The sequence below is a fragment of the Cyprinodon tularosa genome, unplaced genomic scaffold (genome assembly GCF_016077235.1).
Source record: "Cyprinodon tularosa strain WSP-4 unplaced genomic scaffold, ASM1607723v1 ctg15, whole genome shotgun sequence".
NCBI lineage: Eukaryota > Metazoa > Chordata > Actinopteri > Cyprinodontiformes > Cyprinodontidae > Cyprinodon > Cyprinodon tularosa.
The window spans coordinates 896,534-916,847 of NW_024038331.1; positions in this window are offsets into that span (position 1 = coordinate 896,534).

Sequence of the window (20,314 nt, forward strand, 5' to 3'; positions counted from 1 at the left end):
TTTCTTAGGTCATCACAAAGTGTTAAGGTTTATTACTCAAGGAGAAGTATAAATCCTACTATTTAAAAACAATTAGTATCAAGTTAAGCTTTTCGCTAAAGTAAAAGTACTATTTTTAAGACTACTTAAAGTTTAAAAGTAAAAGTAATGCATAAAAACAATGTTAAGGAAATATGCTTTACTGCACTACCCACTACCCTGGATAATAACCTTCTTATAATTAATTTTCTTAGTTTTATAACTAATGGTAACAGTGTCAAATTTAACTTTGCATCATCTTAAAAAAAGAATTATTTTGGTATGTGGCGAACAACAAGTTATTGCAGTACCAAGTGCAACCACAAAGAAATTGTCTGGATGAAACATATAATTTTGATGGTTTTTACAGGCCATAATGAAATGAGCTAAAATGACACAAACCTTATGAGTCTATTTTCAAAAAGTAAGAAATTGTTGGGATCCTCAGGCTTGCCCACCAGAGGGCGCCGAGGATCCTCTTCTGCTCTCTTTGTTTTTCCCTTAGGTTTGGAGTTACTGTGGGGATCTGGAGATTACCCTCTGTCTCCAGCAGGATGCGCTGTGGGTCTTCTGGAGCTGGAACTTTCCTGCACACCTGTTCCTAATCCTCTCATTAGAAGACCTCTCCCTTATAAGCTCCTGCCTGACCTTGATCGCACACCGCAGTGTTGATCTTAGTTGGTTAGCTTCCTGAGCCTCTGTTACAGATGAATCTTAGTTATCTCTAGTGTGAGATCAGATTCTAATTCTTCCTTGTCTCTGCCTCACAGGAATCCTGTCTCTTCGTGAAGGCTCTGGATGAGCTTAACCTCCTGTCTCCTCGTGAAAGCTCTGGATGAGCTTAACCCCCTGTCTCCTCGTGAAAGCTCTGGATGAGCTTAACCCCCTGTCTCCTCGTGAAAGCTCTGGATGAGCTTAACCTCCTGTTTCCTTGTGAAGCTCTGGAAGAACTGTCTCTCTGGCAACCTGTCTCTGGCCTGCAGCTCTGGGAGAGTTGCATCATCGGAAGCCAGTCCCTAGCCAGACGCTCTAGGAAAGCTAACCTGCTAATCTGCCCTGGTGAGCCAACCCAAAGAGTCTACGTGGATGCTACCTGTCGACTTCCCTGTGGAGTTTCCCTAAGAGGTTCCCATGTGGATTTCCCCTGTTGTTTCCCTGCAGTGAGCTGGAAGCTCAAATCCAGCCATCTCCCTTTCCCCGCACAGACCCCAGCGAATCAGTCCCCTGCCTGAACTGCGATACATATGCTTGAGCCTTTAATAAACTCTTTGGACTTTTACCAGTGTCTCCGTGTGTGTTCTGCATCTTGGGCTTACTCTCTGTGACACCCATCATGACAGAAATAGAAGTAAAAAGTTGTCTAAAAAATAATTACTCCAGTAAAGTATAGATAGTTTAGAAAATTTCTATCAAAGTAAAGTTACAAAGTATTTGTACTTTATTACTTGACATCTCTGGCTAACAGGCAAACAACAAAGAAATAAATAGTGACAGAACCCTCAAAATAGCTATCTTTTTAAGGTTTTCCCATTTTAGGTTTTATGTAAATTCCCTTTCTACAACACGTGAAGTTTGACAAGATATGTTGCTTTAAAAATAACTATGTCATGACTTAGGGCAGGGGTGCCCAAGTCCAGTCCTTAAGAGCTATCATCCTGTAACTTTTAGATGCATCTCTTCTCTAGCACACCTGAATCTAACCTCATTTAGCCCAACAGAGGCATGGTAACGAGCCACTCATTTGATTCAGGTGTGTTAAAAATGGTTGCATCAAAAAGTTGCAGGATAGTAGCTCCTGAGGAATGGACTTGAGCACCCCAGACTTAGGGGCTTTACTATCAAAAGATGTGTGTATTAAAACATGTAAAAACATGTTTGCACAAAGAAGATCCGCATACAAGATTCAGTGAACAGTGGATGCTAACTCTTTTTTTTTTTAGCGTATGCCTTGATTAAAATGCGGATGATATTCCAATGACCAGACCGCGCAAATCTATAGGTGGATGATATGCAAGCATAAACACTTACCTGTCAGAAATATCAATATTAGTGAGGGAATAAAAAAATTAGGGGCTGGAACAAATGAATGCAAGGGGAGTGGATTTTATATGGGGTTAAACTAAGAGAGAAAACTTGACTAAACTTCAATATTGTGATAAGTTCATAAAGCAAAACTGTAATGATAGAAACTGGGAAACATCCATCAGAGCCTGTAAGAGGACTGTCATGTCCTCAAACTCCTTTGCCTTGTTGGAGTCGACTTTCAGATAAACTCCACTCCAAAATGACCACACAGACAAGAGGGCTTACCTTGACTCTTTATTGAAGCCAGTTGGATTAGGGTAAAACTGAGAAATAAACATACAAACTTTCAGAAATACTACACAGTAGCAAACAATACAGCACATAAAAGTACAATAAATTTGCTCCAGTAAAAATAATTAGCTCAAAGCTGTGAAAGCTCTTATAAAAAAAAATATTACTTTATACAACTGGCTAAATTATTCTTAGTCAACAAATATCCATTGCAAAATTGAATACATACCAACAGTGCTTTGAAAGACCAACTAAATTGAAGTTGCAGTGTTACTGAGAGAAAACCATGGCTCTGTTCGCATGGGCTGCTTCTTCCAAAGATGCGGTCTACCTGGACTGGATCCTTCGAAGTCTGTGAAAATAAGGAGACCGGAAGAGTTTTGGCTGTGAATTCAAACAGGTCCCACCTTCCGCGGCTTTCTCAGGTCATTTTGCACATCTCTGGTGTTGCTGCTATTTTCAAATATCCATTACTGTAATAAAGTCTACAGCTGTATATTGGTTATTTATTTTCCAGGTGAACAGCTTTATATTGTTAAAACACTTTACAGTACAGTATTTTTTGTTTATTTTTTAACTCTTCACTATTATGCTATACTTATACATTTTTCTAAGGTCAACATTTGTGTGACCATTTTTTTCCTATAATCTTTTTGCTGCTGTAAATACCAGAATTTCCCACTGTGGGACAATAAAGGGAATTTCTATACCATTTTATTCTATAAAAGGGGTAGAAAGATATAATTAAATCTAAACAATCTATGTATAAAATTATATCTGCAAAATCTCTTATGTTCATCAACAATAAAATACTTTTTTTTAGCAATTAAAAAATAAAAATCTTATCAGAGTTATAGTCCCCACACTGCAGATATATTACAATATGTCCTTAAATTACAACCAAACCCATTCACAAACCTTTAGATAAAAAAAACATTGCCCACCACATATCTGACTCAATAACCATTAATATAACTATTTTCATTAATTTCAGACGGAACTATTCACATACTTGTAATATATTAAACTGAATTCAAATATTCACCACTGTTTTGCGCCAAGTACCTTTCCCTCTGATCATTAAGCAGTCGGCTTGCCTAGTCTCCTGGGAATCCTGGGATAAACAAGGGTTAAAAGGACTTGATTAAGATGACCTGCCTCCCTGGACTTCATTTATAAATAAAGGTAAGCTCATACCTGAAGTTTAATTAAAAAAAAAACACAAAAAGGAAAACTATAGCTAATATTTCATCTTATATGTACAGATCTGTAACTTGTGTAAATCCTGTTATTTTCATGTTGTTGGTTTTTTTTTTACTTTCGCTTGTAGTATCAATTATATTCTTTATTTATATTCTATTTCTTAAATAATGACTATATTTTTAATCTCCAATTTAATGGCTTAACTTCCACTCTCTTTTACAGACACTCAAACTGCCAGCAGCACATGCAATCTGCTCATTTTAATAGGGCGGAACTAAACCAGTTTGTACGTCTTCTCATTTGGGCAAATAATCCTTGTAGATCACCAACAACATGGCCATTTATTGTAGGCACAAATGTATTTTGTCAAAGCAATTTAGTGGTCTTTATTTGAAATCTTTTGAGAATCAAGCCACCTAAAAATTAACTGTACAGTAGTTGAACTCGTTTCAATAAAAACAATACCTAAGGTATGAATAGAAAAACCCCTGACTTGTTGAGACCTTTTTTATTTATTGTTTGTATTTAAACTGTACGTTGTTTGTGTTGGAAAAGTTAATTCATCTTTATGGCAAATTAAAGGGAGATCAGAAAGTTTTAAGTCTTGGAAAGAGAAAGCTACAGCTCTCCAAATACTCACTTCTACCTCCTCACTGGACAAACCATATACACATTGACTTCAGGTCTGCGCTGGAGGCTTAACTGTCAGAGTTCACCTGGGGTTCATTTCACGAAGCAGGTTTACTGAAAGCCCTAAGTTTTCTAAACTTGAAATCTGGAAAACTCTGGGTTTCCTGTTCTACAAAGGCTACGTTCACACTGCAGCCTGAAGTAACCCAAATCCGATTTTTTTTGGCGCATTTGTGACCTGGATGTGATCTTTTCATGGCAGTCTGAACAACACAGATCCAATTTTTTACAATGCGACCCAGGCCACTTGGCTATGTGGTCCTGAATCCGATACGAATCTGATCTTTTCAAACGCGACCTGTGTGTGAATAGCCAGGTCACATTCATCCGACCTGAATGCCATTAATACCCGACAAAGGTCACTGTTCTTGGTCTTGCTATGAAGAAGCAGGAAGAAAAACAACAACCATGGCAGATAATGATGCAGAGAGCAGTATTTATGTTTAACCCTCTTGAAAAGATTGTGTTTTTATGGTTGGGAAAGATCGCTAGATGCACTCCGGCACTACCTTCCATGTTTACCTCCGTAAACACCGAGCACACTGGCCTGCGACATCATTGTGGAACACTTACGTTGTATGACTGCAGTTCACACAGGAGATCACATACAAGTCGCATATATTTGGAAATGTGAACGGCAATGCAAAAAAATCGGATTTCACAAAAAAATCGGAATTGAGCAGTGTGAAGGTAGCCAAAGAGACCTCTGTTTTAATCACAGTAGTAACATTCTCCCCAGAGCTAACCTGGTCAGGAGCAGGTTTTCTTCAGTAAACTCAGTGTCCTCTCTCTCCGCTCTCCTTAGAGCCAGTCACATTGTTTTTGTTTCCTGATTTAGTCAAATCTTTGTCATAGTTTTTTGCATTAAAAAAAAAAAAATCACTCACTAGGTCCGTTAGACACATTAGATTTTATAAACAAACATTATTAAGGGGTGGAGCTGGTTTTCCAGTTTCAATGTGCATGTTTTCTAAGCCATTACAAGGCTTATGTTTAGTGCTTTTGTAAGGCTACTCTATAAAACCTGGAACTCAATGCTAATACAGACATTTTGAATTGAGAATGCTTCCTGGATGGGAAGCGAAATGTCTTCAAACTTGGAAAACAAAGTCCAGTGGTCTATTTTTTAACTTTAACTTTTTCAATGAACAAACATTGCATATCCGTTTGACAAGGGAACAATCTAAAGCCATTCTATGGGATTGATAACCACTAATAACCATTTATTGGGATGATAACATCTGAAGTGGCTGCAAACAGCCACTTAGTATTTACTGTGTTATGGAGGACATAATCAACTGAGGAGGAACCCCATGAGATGATGAACAGGTTAGCTCTTTTATAACAATGCGTTTATTCTTCATCTTGACCTTCTTGACCTGCTGCCAGACTTAGTCTAAATATATTTATATTGATCCACTACCATTCAAGAAATAAACTCGTAATGTTATTGTGGTGACAACAGGCTATGGCAAGCCGATTTTTATACATTTTAGTTTTACTGAACATGTATTCCTGATGTCTGAGAAAAAAACTTTTTTCCTTATCAAAATGACAATATCAAACAAAATCACATTCTTCACATCTAGAATAAACATTCTGGATGTCTAGCAATTAATTTCAGATCTCCATATTCCCTTTTGTTAGTGGTCAGCATTTGGCTTGCCATAGCAGAATTCATATAAACTTAAGCATTAACTCAAGCAACAATCTTCTGCTTTGCCTCCAGTTCTAGTGAGGAGAAATAGCTATTTCCTGTTGCCTGTTGTCGTCGATTTAAGGGCTTAACTGATGATGGCTTTTCAAACTTGTCACGCTGTGCAGTGAAAATCTGAGTGGACCTATTTAGAGTTGATTGAACTAATTCATAGCAGCTGTTGTGAAACCAAAAGAACTTAGGCTAGATCAATTTAGAGTTGCAGATTTGAATCTGAGTTTCTTTAACCTGCTTCGTGAATGGACCCCTGTGCTATACATTATTAACACCTGAGCCCAGTATTTTGTATTTAATGTGATAAGACTGTGGCAATTCCCAGTGTAGTTCCAGGGGTCTTGTGTTAGTTTTCCTTCCAACGTTTTTATACATACAGTATATTTTTAAACAATAAAGATAAAACAAATTATGTAAAATTGTGACTCAGTATGTTCTTTGGACTAGTAAAGAAAGAAGAAACTTAAAGCACTCAGAGAATGCAGACCTCTGCCAAGTAGCTCTTTTCCCCTGACATATTGGGACTTCCACCTTAAGTTAATACCTGTATTCACAGAATCTTTCAAAAAATTCCTGAATGCAGATGGTGATCTGGGTCATCACAAAAATACAATTCCTTGTACTGAAGTGCACCTTTGGTAATAATTTCATTTAAACCTGCTAATAACTTTTCAAGTTATCCTTTACAGAGACAGACAGACAATCACACACATAAACTCCCCCAAAAATCTCCTTGATGAAGGTAAAAAAATATTAGGATTGTCAGGATATCTGTGCTGCAGTCCAGATTTAGATTGGACATATGGAACAATTTTTAAGGGATGGATTAACCAAGAAAAAAAAGAGAAGTTTGAATAAACTAATGAGGGTCCGTTACACTCGGTTTACTCACCGTTCTATAAGCAGACACAAAATTAATGTATGACATTGGCTGCCAAACTGGGGGTCAGACCTTGCAGATAGATTTGCATAGCCTTGGGAATGATTAATAATCTTATTAAAATTGCTTCTAGATGTTGCTGAAGGGTGTACGTGTATATAGGCTGTATAACCTGTGACACATAATCATTGATTCGTTTCTTCAACTTTTTTTTTTATTGGTGAAAATTTTTTTTTATATATTATCAGCAGTGAATTTCATACTATGCATGATGTTTTGTTTTTGCTATTTTATAGGTAAGAAGCAAGTTAAGCTGTGTCAACATTAAGGTTTTATCCAAAGCTTAGTAAGTAAGTAAGTAAGTAAGGTTTATTAAAATATCACCTTTCTCAGACTAGCGTCACAAAGTGTTGTACAATATGAGGCATAGAATACAAAAGAGCACCATATAAATTACATGTAGATGAAATAAATACAATCATAGCAACCCTTGATTAAATGAAACTAAAAAGCTTGGTTAAAAAAGAATGTTTTTAATAGTTTTTTTTTTTTTTTTCAAATCATCCATGGAGTTCATATAGCACATGTACTGTAAAGTAGTAATGCATTTCACAGTCTGGGTGCAACAGCTTGGAAGCTAAGAATCTAAGAAGCATTATTCTACCTCATACATACTAAAACAGCCTGCTGTCAATTCAATTCAGTTTATTTTTATAGCTCCAATTCACAACACATGTCATCTCAATGCACTTTACAGTTCACCGAATCATACAGTCAAATTAAATATCAGTATTTTTGGAGTCGTTGTAACAATATGTGGAATGCCACACACCATTCTAGGGCTTTAAATCCCTTAACTGTTACTGTATGAACTGCATTTCATTAATTAGGTGGCCATGAGTTAAAACAACGTCAGTGTTTTGCAAGTATATGAGAGAAGAGGAAAAGCATTGCACTATGCAGCTTGGACTGCACAGGTCTTTGTTTAGAGGCATCATTTCTTTTAAGATAAGGAAATATTGAAGTTATTTTGATAGTTATTTTAAGCATCTTAGCTTTTTAGCAAAATAAAGGCCAAATGTGGGTCTCTTTCTCCAGGGCAAATTTAAGCTCCCTTAATTTTTTTAAACTACCCCAATATTTACTCACGTCTCATTTAGTAGCTGATCAGCCTCTATTTCTGCCCTCTTCATTGCACTAGACAAATGTTTTATTTTCTTACTCTTGTGTGGATTCTGTGATGGGGTTCAGGGTGCACTTGTGCCTGGCCTTTTGTGATTCACTTACAGAAGTAATTGTCAGTGTTCTCTTGCAAATGCATCAGTGGAGGCAAAGACTCAACAAAGCATCCAGGTGAACGTAAGCGCATGGCTCATCATGCTAACGCACATCCCCAGAGAATCTGACTTGAATCACAATCTTAAGAACCGACAAATGGAGCCCATAGAAGCAGTTGTGGTAAATGCAGAAAACCTGTTTTATGTGTCAGCCATTTGTAAGGGCATGTATAGAAAAGAAAAATACAGTATTTAACTTTCAAAGGAATAGATGCAGAGGCATCAGTCAAACCTTGATTAATAATGCATTTGTTTACACTATTCTACCGTCCCGGTTTGAAAAATTGTATTTTAGCAGCAGTTACACATTCAAAGAGGAAAAAGTAAGCCTTCAGTCACTGTACAGCCATGTTAACTAAATACACCCTGGTTGCTTGTAAAGAATTTCAGAGATAACATATTAGCCGGAATATAGCTAATCTAGTGCTCTCTATTAGAAGCAGGAGTGTTTTGCAGTTCTTTGATCCGGAGCGTGTAGGTGTGTGTCGATGCACCTGCTCACTCCTGGAAAGAAAACAAGGACCTAAGAGAGGAAGCTGGTAAAGTCCCAATCTGAAGTACATGCTTTGGATTTGTTCGGAAGGGTTGCCGGGAGACACTCACTTCTCTCCAATTGAACATGCGCACAAGTTGGGTTTGTTGCATCTAAATAAATAAGAGGATTTTTTTTACAGGAATGTCTTTTGTTGGGTAAGAGCAAAAAGCCATCAAATTAATAAATACCTCATAACAACAGGCAAGCACAGTGGTGATTACTGAGTCGAAACTTTGTATATCTTAAGAGAGCTGTTTACAAGTGCATACCTGCAACCCTACATGAACTGAAGCATTGTTTTAAAGAGGAATTTCTGCACTACAATGTAAGAGAATGATAAAGTCAGAAAGAATATTACAACTTAAACGTATTGCTACTGAAGGTGGTTCTCAGTGTTATTAAAACCGAGGGTGTACTTAACTTTTCCCCTGGCTGCATTTACTTCATGGAGGCATTCTTTCTCAGATAGTTGTAGCTCTGGCTATACCAAAGCACCAACCTTTAAAAACAGTTATTTCATTCTTTTTCCCTGCTGTGTGAAAAGGCATATCAGTAGAGTGATAATATGTAGAATGCAACTGTGCACAACAACTGTGAACACAGTCAGCAACACCTTTAATTAGAAATGCAATTAATGGGGAATTTAATTGGTTAATTAATGATTGGTTGTCATGTCTGATGTTGCTCTGTTTTCTGATGCCTCTATTAATACATCTATATATATATCACATCATGTGCTTTAAGTGTGTGTTTTTCTGAGGTGCGTGTGTTTTGTTTTCACTTAATAGCGTTAAATCTGATCTTGCTGTAAAGCAACAATTCTTTTTTGGTAGTTGTTGACAGTCTGACAGATACCTTTTTCTCACAACGTGAGTTTCTTAATTGTTCATCCTGCCATGATGCTGTGATCTGATGATTGCAGACCCACCAAGCAATAGTGGGGATTTGTTTCTCTCTGTACTTTTTCCAGATCTGTTAAATGCACCGTCTAATGATAGACTGTCATCTTACAGATGTTAAATTTCAAAGGGGGAAGATGATGACTCAGCTTTGGTAATACATTTCTTAAGGTTCCCTTATGCCCAATGCCTAATTCTCTTCCATTAGTTTTTTTTTTTTTTTTCCAGCATTAAAGTATCAGATACTGTGTATACAATGTATTGTCACAATTGACAAAAAGAAATTTGTTTCTTAATATTAATCACACTAAATATTTCCCATTTAAGGAAATAATTAGTGTGATTTGATATCAAATAAGAGGGCCAGAAAAGTTGAAAGAAAAGTTGTAAAAAAATATATTTTATCTGAATATGCAGCCTATGGTTATGTAGGTTTTGGGGAAAGGATATTCATTGAAAGAAGTACACTTTACATGACAGAACCAGATAGGTTGACTCATACACACAAACTGTTTATGTTGTTTGTTTTTTTATATAGCCTTTGTCCTGCTCTACATTTCAGTTGAAATTCAATGTTAGCAACAGAATTTATTATACATTTTGTATTATATTTGTATATTTGTATTATACATTCTACTGCGGTACAGTAATAGCAGAATAACCTCTAGCTTCCCCAGATTTATTTATGTTCAAGATATTCTTTTTTTAAATGTCAGCATTAGCTGCATGATTTTGAAAAAAGATTAAAAAAAAGTAAATATAGCTGTCTAAAAATGCAAGGAGAAATGCAGTTCAGGCCCAAACATGAAAAACTGGGAAAATGATCAATTAACAGAAACAGGAATGTTAAGTGGAGGGGTCAAAATGCAGTAGGGAGGAAAACCAGAAGAGCAAAATTATCATCCTATCAGACGGTTAGACAGAACAAAGAGATCCAAAACTCCTGACAGTTTTTGAAAGGAAAGGACTTTAGTTGTGACGGTGCAATAAACAAAAGTCAGAAAAATCAATAAACTCATTGAAATTCATCATCTGAGAGCCATGAAGGTCTAAAACAAACAGGCTGCTGTCATTGCTGTTCTATAAATGTAAGCCCATTATGGAGTTAGAGGAGGAAACGCTGGTTGTAGATTTTTTTTATTTGAAGTGGCTAATATAAGCATTTCTTTGCAGCGGAACGTCAAGTGTAAGAACTTTCCTGCCCATGATGCCCAGTAGATTTACACCACCCAAGGGAACAGGAGTGGGGGGTAAAAGAAAGATTGCTGTGGGGCTCACTCTGTCAACAATTGATTGATAAGAGGTTTTGTTTTCCTGACGCCAACCAGATCACCCAACTCCCCCCCTTCCTCATTCAATCCCCGGTCCCTGAAGCAAAACTAATCTTAACTAAACTCCCAGGATTCCTCCCATTTCCCTGCCCACTCTTATTTCTCTCACTCCCCCCACTCTCTGTCATTCCTGAAGTGGCACTAATCCTCCCACCCTTCTCTCTTTTTCATCTCCCCTCTCCTCCCCTTTGCGTTTTTATGATCTGTCGCCACCAGACCAAAACTAATCTTCCTCTTTTCCTCGACATACTCTTAGCCTCCCTCTCTTACACTTCCCCTCTCCAGGTCTTCCTTCTTCCCTTTGACATCCTACTGTTATTCACCTCAGACCATAACTGTATTTACCTCTCTTGCTGCTCCCTCCCCTTCAGAGCATTTCTTTGCAGCCCTCTAAGTTATATTGACAGGCAAGCCTTTGCAGAAGGCAGGAAAAAAAGACTCATATGAAAGCTGGTGCCATGTAAGCGATGTTACCTCCCAAAATATCCTACCAGAAGGGACTTTTTTCTGACAATTTGGATCTAGAACCTCTATGAGGGAAAGTCCACTGGGAAGATGTTCTGGTTTATTGTTGGCCTCTGTTTTTTTAAACAGGAGTGCACTTGAAATCATGTCTATATCCATCTATGTTGGATGAAATCAAGCATGGTCAAGAGGTCTCCCAGCATTGGGCTAAATCTAAACTTTTGAAGCTTGACACAGAGCGTCAACCAATCGGGAAAGCTAATCCAGGAGTTTTCTGGGAGACAAACACTACATGCAAGCCATGATCAAATCTGAAGGGCTGTCAGCATATATATACACTATATTGCCAAAAGTATTTGCTCACCTGCCTTGACTCACATATGAGCTTAAGTGACATCCCGTTCCTAATCCATAGGGTTCAATATGACGTCGGTCCACCCTTTGCAGCTAGAACAGCTTCAACTCTTCTGGGAAGGCTGTCCACAAGGTTTAGGAGTGTGTTTATGGGAATTTTTGACCATTCTTCCAGAAGCGCATTTGTGAGGTCGCACACTGATGTTGGACGAGAAGGCCTGGCTCTCAGTCTCCGCTCTAATTCATCCCAAAGGTGTTCTATCGGGTTGAGGTCAGGACTCTGTGCAGGCCAGTCAAGTTCATCCACACCAGACTCTGTCATCCATGTCTTTATGGACCTTGCTTTGTGCACTGGTGCACAGTCATGTTGGAAGAGGAAGGGGCCAGCTCCAAACTGTTCCCACAAAGTTGGGAGCATGGAATTGTCCAAAATGTCTTGGTATGCTGAAGCATTCAGAGTTCCTTTCACTGGAACTAAGGGGCCAAGCCCAGCTCCTGAAAAACAACCCCACACCATAATCCCCCCTCCACCAAACTTTACACTTGGCACAATGCAGTCAGACAAGTACCGTTCTCCTGGCAACCGCCAAACCCAGACCCGTCCATCAGATTGCCAGATGGAGAAGCGCGATTCGTCACTCCAGAGAACGCGTCTCCACTGCTCTAGAGTCCAGTGGCGGCGTGCTTTACACCACCGCATCCGACGCTTTGCATTGCACTTGGTGATGTATGGCTTGGATGCAGCTGCTCGCCCATGGAAACCCATTCCATGAAGCTCTCTGCGCACTGTTCTTGAGCTACATGAAGTTTGGAGGTCTGTAGTGATTGACTCTGCAGAAAGTTGGCGACCTCTTCGCACTATGCGCGTCAGCATCCGCTGACCCCGCTCCGTCAGTTTACGTGGCCTACCACTTCGTGGCTGAGTTGCTGTCGTTCCCAAACACTTCCATTTTCTTATAATACAGCTGACAGTTGACTGTGGAATATTTAGGAGCGAGGAAATTTCACGACTGGATTTGTTGCACAGGTGGCATCCTATCACAGTTCCACGCTGGAATTCACTGAGCTCCTGAGAGCGACCCATTCTTTCACAAATGTTTGTAAAAACAGTCTGCATGCCTAGGTGCTTGAATTTATACACCTGTGGCCATGGAAGTGATTGGAACACCTGATTCCAATAATTTGGATGGGTGAGCAAATACTTTTGGCAATATAGTGTATATATGAATATGAAGGGGTAACAGTCTGCAGATTTTAAAAAGCCACAAGAGTGGATTTGTTTTGTATGTACAAAGAAAAGAGAGTTGGTTTTTATCTTTTTTTACATGGAAAGTCTATGGAAGATGGCATCAAGCACTGTGGAGCCTTCTCCACTGAAACATCTTCTTTCTGATGATGTGTTGAACCCTTTCTTTGGCATAAAAAAGGGAAGTTAGTTAGAAAGACTTATACCAGGCAATAAAGACAGAAATGCGGTTAGAGTTTCCTTAAAGCAGTATGATTACAGTTTCTGGTTACATTTGGAAATCAGTTCTTGATTCTAAGTGAAATCAGGCATAGTTTATTTTACAGTTATGAATAATGCATGGACTAGGCTTTCACATAAAGCTGGTGTGGGATGGTTCAGGGGCTCTGTTTAATACTGGACATGTCAATCAGTTCCCATGTCGCAAAGGATGCAGTCTATTCAGGAATTGAACTGACATGGGTGACATATGGTGACATGCCAGCCAATACTCCAGGCATCATCATGTGCCAGCAGGTCAGTAAGATCTCTGTCCTCCAGCGGTCTAAAGGCAGCTATCCTTACACATTTACACTTCGTTCATGCAGTTGTTTATGTGTGATTTTTTTTTACAGCCTATCCCCCATATTAAATCATTACACCTTACTTGTGTGGAATTCATCTTTAGATTCATCTTACCTTTTGTTTAGTTAGAATGAAATAGCTCCTGCGTACTCCACCAGAACTGAGACATTTCCTCCTGTTCTCAAAATGGCACGAACAAGAAAAAGTTTGTTTTCCTTTGAAATATTCATATTTCATGCAAAGTTCCGCTTCCCAAGTCTGCCCACTGATCCCACAAAAATAATGCATCTTTTACATCTTAACAAACATATTTAGTTACTTTAACACAAGTGTCTCATGTTAGCAGGGTAGGACATGAAAATTTTTTTTAATTAACTAAATATGCCTGAATAGATGCAAAAGATGCATGAGTTATTTTCTTCAGTGATAACACAAAGATTGACTGAGAGTCAGAGGGGGAGGGGAACATAGGAAATTAGCTGAAATATTCTGCATATATGGACCCATGTCTATGAAAAGGGAAGACACGCAGGAAATACTTCACAATTCTACACTTTGGGTTAATTTTGGGACACCAGCTAACTTAGATGTGTGAGGTTGTGTGGAGGTTTTGAGGACCAAAATGCCGAGAGGGGTAGGCACGGATGAGTTTGGATGATTTAATAAAAGTCCAAGGGGAACAGAGGCAATAATCCAAAAACCAAAAACACTGAGAACCAAACAAAAAACAATAAAGATCAGGGAAAATAGTTGAGGGAAGCAAGAGACTAGGAACCAATGAAACAACATCTACAACACACAAGAAACCAGCACTGTATGAAGGCTCTGGTGCTCTTTTAATTCCAGCACTATGATTATAAAGATTATTTTCACCTGTGTAGGCTACCCAAGTTCTCCACAAAGATCCTTTATAGTAGAGATGCGCAACTCGCACTAACCCACCAGTGTATTCTCATTATTAGTTCGTATGAAATCGTACAAAAAGTTATGCACCGTAATTTTGTACGTTTTAGACGTTCCTTGTGCATGCTCATCTTACGCACCATTAAATAACATAGAATTTAACATACAATTAACCCTAACCCTGACCCTAACCCTAAGATACAAAACAGCAAGCAACCTAGTTAGAGACCTGAAGAAGTGATTATTGCACTGTTTTTCCCAGTTTTACGTCCGTCCGCGGATCTGCTTTTTTCGTCTATCTGGCTGCGCATGCGCACTGATCTGTATTTTGGAGGAAAAACGTCCAAAACGTACGAAATACTGTGCATAACTTTTCGTACGATTTCATACGAACTGATAATGAGAGGAAACCTGACAAGATGCTTACTTTCAGACAGTAATAGAAAGCTGTGATATCAGAATAGAAAACACATATTATGAGGGGATAACTCCATGTAGAACGCCGATGATGGATTGGATTTACTTTAATTTTCTAATATGAAATTTTACATTTAGAAAATGTAAATGCAAAAATTTGTTTTTTTCTTAAGGTTCAATGTTTTGTTTTAAAAATCTAAAAATGTTGCTTCTGAAAAGAAACCTGGGCAGAGGTGTTACTGTCATAAATATGCAATTACAAGACCCAAAAGATTTGCGGTTGTAGACATAAAACTTTTTTCATGATTTTCCATCCACATTGCAGAAATGCATAACTCTGTGTTTTTCTATAACATAACACCTGAATAAAATATACTAGTTTTGCAAGCACACCTTTGCAATGGACAGCAACAGCAGAACCAAAGCAGTGGTACCACCTTCATAGCAAAATGTTGGCATCTTCTGCCAACTGCATTAAAGAATCTTGACATATTCTTGTTCAGACAGCAACATTTTCAATTAATTGCAATGAAAGTGGCAATTTTGTCCACACGTCAAAGTGCAAGTGGGGTGTGTGGACGCAGAAAGAGCAAAATGCTGTCATCTCCGTTTCCACCACCCGGCTGCTAATGCGTATATATATCTGCCTTATCCACGTAATTACAGAGTTATCAGAGCCTTTCTCAGGTCCTCAGCCACCGACAGCATATGAAAAGAGCCCAATTAGGCAATTATCTTTAAAGGTAAGGCCTAATTCAGTCATTTGATCTTCCCAAAGAAGCATTGAAGAGAGCCCTGACAGCTAATTCAGGAGGAGAGGCGAAAAGCATTGAGACTTAGATAAAAATGGAGAGGGCTTGTCATCATGTAACACTCTGGAAAACGTGATAGCAGAACCCGTATGTCAGAGTCCTGCCAGGAAAGATTAGTTTCTTTATGCATGTTGTGAGCATACACCTGAGCCTACGGTCCACTGGTTTTAGCATTATTGATGAGACTGAATTCACTTTGATTTTTACTTTTAAATATAGATAAATGTTCTCCTGTCACTGTAACAGATAATGCAGGTCCTCCTCTCAAAACACTGGCATTTAGTTGTGAACATACAGTTTAAGGATTTTCAAGAGAGTAGTAATCAAAGGCTTAGTTAAATTACTTAGTTTAAATACTTTTTCGTGTAGTTTTAAAAAGCTGGAAAATCTGCTTTATTAGTTATATAATATATAGCTTCACTTTCTGCAAGTCATTTTGTTGGATGGATGGATGGATGGATGGATGGATGGATGGATGGATGGATGGATGGATGGATGGATGGATGGATGGATGGATGGATGGATGGATGGATGGATGGATGGATGGATGGATGGATGGATGGATGGATGGATGGATGGATTCATCATTAAAATCAGACTTTTACTGGAAGTAAAATCTCAAATTTAGATAAACATTTATTTCAATTTAATATAATAAAACTTACATAGAATGGTTACCAGTACTTGGCTGCATGAGAAATATTCCAGATCTAATAAATGTACCAACACAACACCACCGAGACCCCAAACTCAGATATTTCACTTTATCTAAGACAAACTCCTCTTAGAGGCTTTTGTGACATTGCTGAAATGTACCCGCTCTACATACATCTGAGTGTGGATATTCTTATATTCCCTCTCTTGATCCCAGTTGTCCCATACAGTTCTCTGCAAGCTTCTGCAGAGAGGAGGGTGTTTTGCTAGCGGCTGCTTAGTTATATGCTGTGCTCACTGTGCATCTCTGCAGTTGCATCAATCTCAATTTTCTGTGTTTTGCTGTCAATGTGTCTATACTGCTGGGGCAAAGTGAAATGATGGAGAAATTTACTTTGGTCTCTCCTCTTGAGCTTCCCCTTTGCTGGGAAGCGACTGATAATGATGCTTACAGCGTTCCACTGGTTTATACCCTGTCTTCAAATGTGTTCATACCTCTTAAACCTGCATACAAGACAGCTGTAAACATCAGCATATATTATGAGCATTTTATGCAATAGTTAAGCAAAAGTAAAGTATAAATGAAGGAAGTAGCATCATGCTGCAGGGGTGTTGTTTTTCTTCAGGCGACATAGCAGAGTTGTCTGAGGTTAGGTTTAAATGGTTGGAGGTAGTAGAAGGAAATACAGGAGAAAAACCTGACTAAACAAGACTTGAGATGGTGACAGAGGTGCACTTTCTTGAAGACCAACAAACCTAAACCTAGCTTATATGGATTTGCATGATAAAGTCAACTCAAAGTCAAGAACTGAATATACATTCTTTTCACAGACACTCCCCATCCAGTCTAAAAGGAGTTTAGCTTTTTTTTTTTTTTTTTAAAGGAATAGTCTAGATGGTAAAAACTAGTACAGTCATACTTTCAGTTCTCACTGTAGCAAAAGATGGTTCTACAAAAATTGTCCAAGATGTGCTAAAAACAAGTCTACACATTTATATATTTGCATTATTTAGCACGTTTATGATGATCTGACACAAAACCCCAGAAGAAAAGCCTTAAAGTTCACGGCTCTAGTGTGAAGAAATGTAAAACATCTAGCTAGTTAGTAACAGATTTTCCTGAAACTAAGGTATACGTGAGTTTTTAGAGTGCAGGAAATGTATATTTTTTTTTCATTTGGAGAACTAGAGTCAATCTGCATGTCTTTTTTTTTATTATTCCAAATAGAGTACTTTGGCTCATTTTGACAATAATCAGCACAATGATACCCAGACATATTTCCATGCATTATTCATTTCTGTCTGTCTGATTACCCGCTACCATTTGAAAACCATCAGCCTCAAATGTGTTTGGATTACAAGTAGTGAGGAGTGCAAAGGGGAAAATGGCTCTTATAATGCCCATCCATCACACACAAAGAGCCATTTGGAACAGCACGGGGAAGGAAGCAACCATTCACTGCCTTTCTGTTGGTACAGTTCATAAACAACAAGCTTTGACACAGTGCCTATCCTGAGGGAGGATAAGAGTGGCCAATAAGTCTTACAGAGCTCCAAAATCCACCAAAAATAACTCTGCTGTGCCAAGGCTGTTTGTAACAGTTGGGTGGCGATGATTCATTTATACATTTTCATTGATTACTGTCATTTTTGGAGTGCTATTGTCAAGAAGAACTGAATAGAGGGGCTACTTTAGGCCCAACATGCTGATCAATAGTGCAGTCTCGATGTTCAGACGGCATTTCACTCACTAAGGCCAAGAGGAAGTCCGACTCAGGTCTCCTCCTGCTGGATCAATACGCCAAACACACACACACACCATTCACTCTTCACCTCAGGTGCACTTAAATGTGCCTCATTTATATGAGTGAATCACCCCAGATTGAGTCGCCTTGTTCTACATACAGAGAGCAGTGAAACGCCTCAGCTGCCTCTTGCCGGTGCAAGAAATGATCTAATGTTTAAAAGACCCCTAAAATATCTGCCAAGGTTGAGAATCAAGATAAAGTGCTCGCTTGACTCTACAATTGATTTATAACCGACCTCACACAAAGAGCTTTTGAAAATACATGAGCCAGTGCCGCTTCATTTAAGGTTGATTTCATTTTGAGTCTGAAAAAAGGTGAAGACATGATCCAGCTATATGCTTGGAACCTTACCCCCATGGAGTGATGAAGAGAGAAGTGAGAGGCCTTAAAAAGCGATGTTGTGCCATACCAGTACAGCATTTATAAGGACAGGAGGCTTGACCTCTGCAGCTCATATTGACAGACGTTAGCGATTTTTCCTGCTGCAGGAATGAGTCTGCCAAACAGCTGAAAGCCTCCTGCTCCCAATCTCATTACACTTTTCAATACTTCAATTCATAGAACAACTTTTTTACACAAACAGGTCATAAAGTTCGATAGGTGCAGCCTGCAAGGGTCAATCAATTCAACCAGACGCAGTCCTGCTCTAAAGCACAGGTCTTAAAATCAGTAACCAGAGGTGCTTCTGGGACTGGATCAATACCTGACTGCCTGACTCCTGTAAAGGACCTTTTTAAGAGAATCAGTGATTGGTTTAAGGTGGAAGAGTTGCTGATCACACTCCCGCTTTAAAATCTTATTGTAAGATAGGTAGATTAAGTCATTTGAGATCAAGAAGCAGCCCAATAAGTTTTAAGGATTTTCATAAAAATAAATAAGAAGATAAAGGGAGATGGGATTCAAGGCAGACTTGTTCATCCACCTTTTGGGTGCGTGGTGATCATAAGTAATGGTAGCATGCTGAAGAAGGAGGTTAGACAGCTTCTTTGTTGCTTTGTTGTGCTGCAGAAAGTGCTAAGAACAAAGGCAAAGCTCTCACTTTACTTCTAAGTAAAAACAGTGGCTCCATATGTTATCTTGAGATAGTTGTTCTTTTATCTTATTTTTTCATTTATAATCTTATTTCTAACAAGATTGTTTGTTTTATCTTCCTGGTTCAGCATGAGAAAAGCTTGTTTTAGGTCCTTCAGATAAAACATCTAGGAAATTATGTTTTAGTTTACTTATTTAGGTGTTGTCTATAGTTGTGGGTGTTGTGTGATATTATCTGTTTGTACATGTATTTTAGAGCTAATGTGATCTAAGTGTTACATGACAGTGAAAATTGGGTCCTGACTGCTTGAAGTTTTACTTGACTGGTTTCCCCCCCTAACCTCCCCACCCCTATTTGATGGACAACGACTGTGAATGTATGATAAAGTCTTAACTAGGCAGATACTCCCACTTTGTGGGGGTTTAAAGTATTGCAATTAGTATTGCATTTGAGTTGAAATAGATGCAGGACTGTGATAATAAACTATTATCATAATAGTCACAAATCCCACTAACATAAGGAACATTCATACAAAACTGCCGTAATAACATGAAAATCAGAATTTCAGTTTGAGCAGCACCACTCTTTAAAGTGAGCTCTCCAGGCATAAGAATTGGGAAAAAGCCCCGAGGCGTAACCCCCTTCAGGGGACGATAGCGTTCCTTATTTTTCTCTTCCACAATCTTTCTTTTAGTTTATGTTATTGTTTTTTATTTATATTTATTTTGGTAAATGCCCTATACTGCAAGCTACATTGTAGCCACAGTTGCTCTGGGGCCCACTGACAGAAGCGAAGCTGCTGTACACTGGTGCCTCCAGTCCCTCCGCCCACCATCAGTAGACAATGCAGGTGAAGTGTCTTGCCCAAAGAGACAACAACACTGAAAGCCACAGCCAGGGCTTGAGCCGACAACCCTCCAGTTGCAGAGTAAACTCCTTCATTTTGTCGCCATTTCTGCCCCTTTACATGTTATATTTGTAAATCTGTTTTGATTTGTGAGTCCATTTGTATGCATTGTGTATTTTGGGGTTGGATTGGTTATGATGCTATCTGGAAAACAGTGATCTGAAACATCAGGCAACGGAGGCCAGACAAATGCCCCACTGATGCAGTGAAGCCACTGATCAGTTAAAGTAA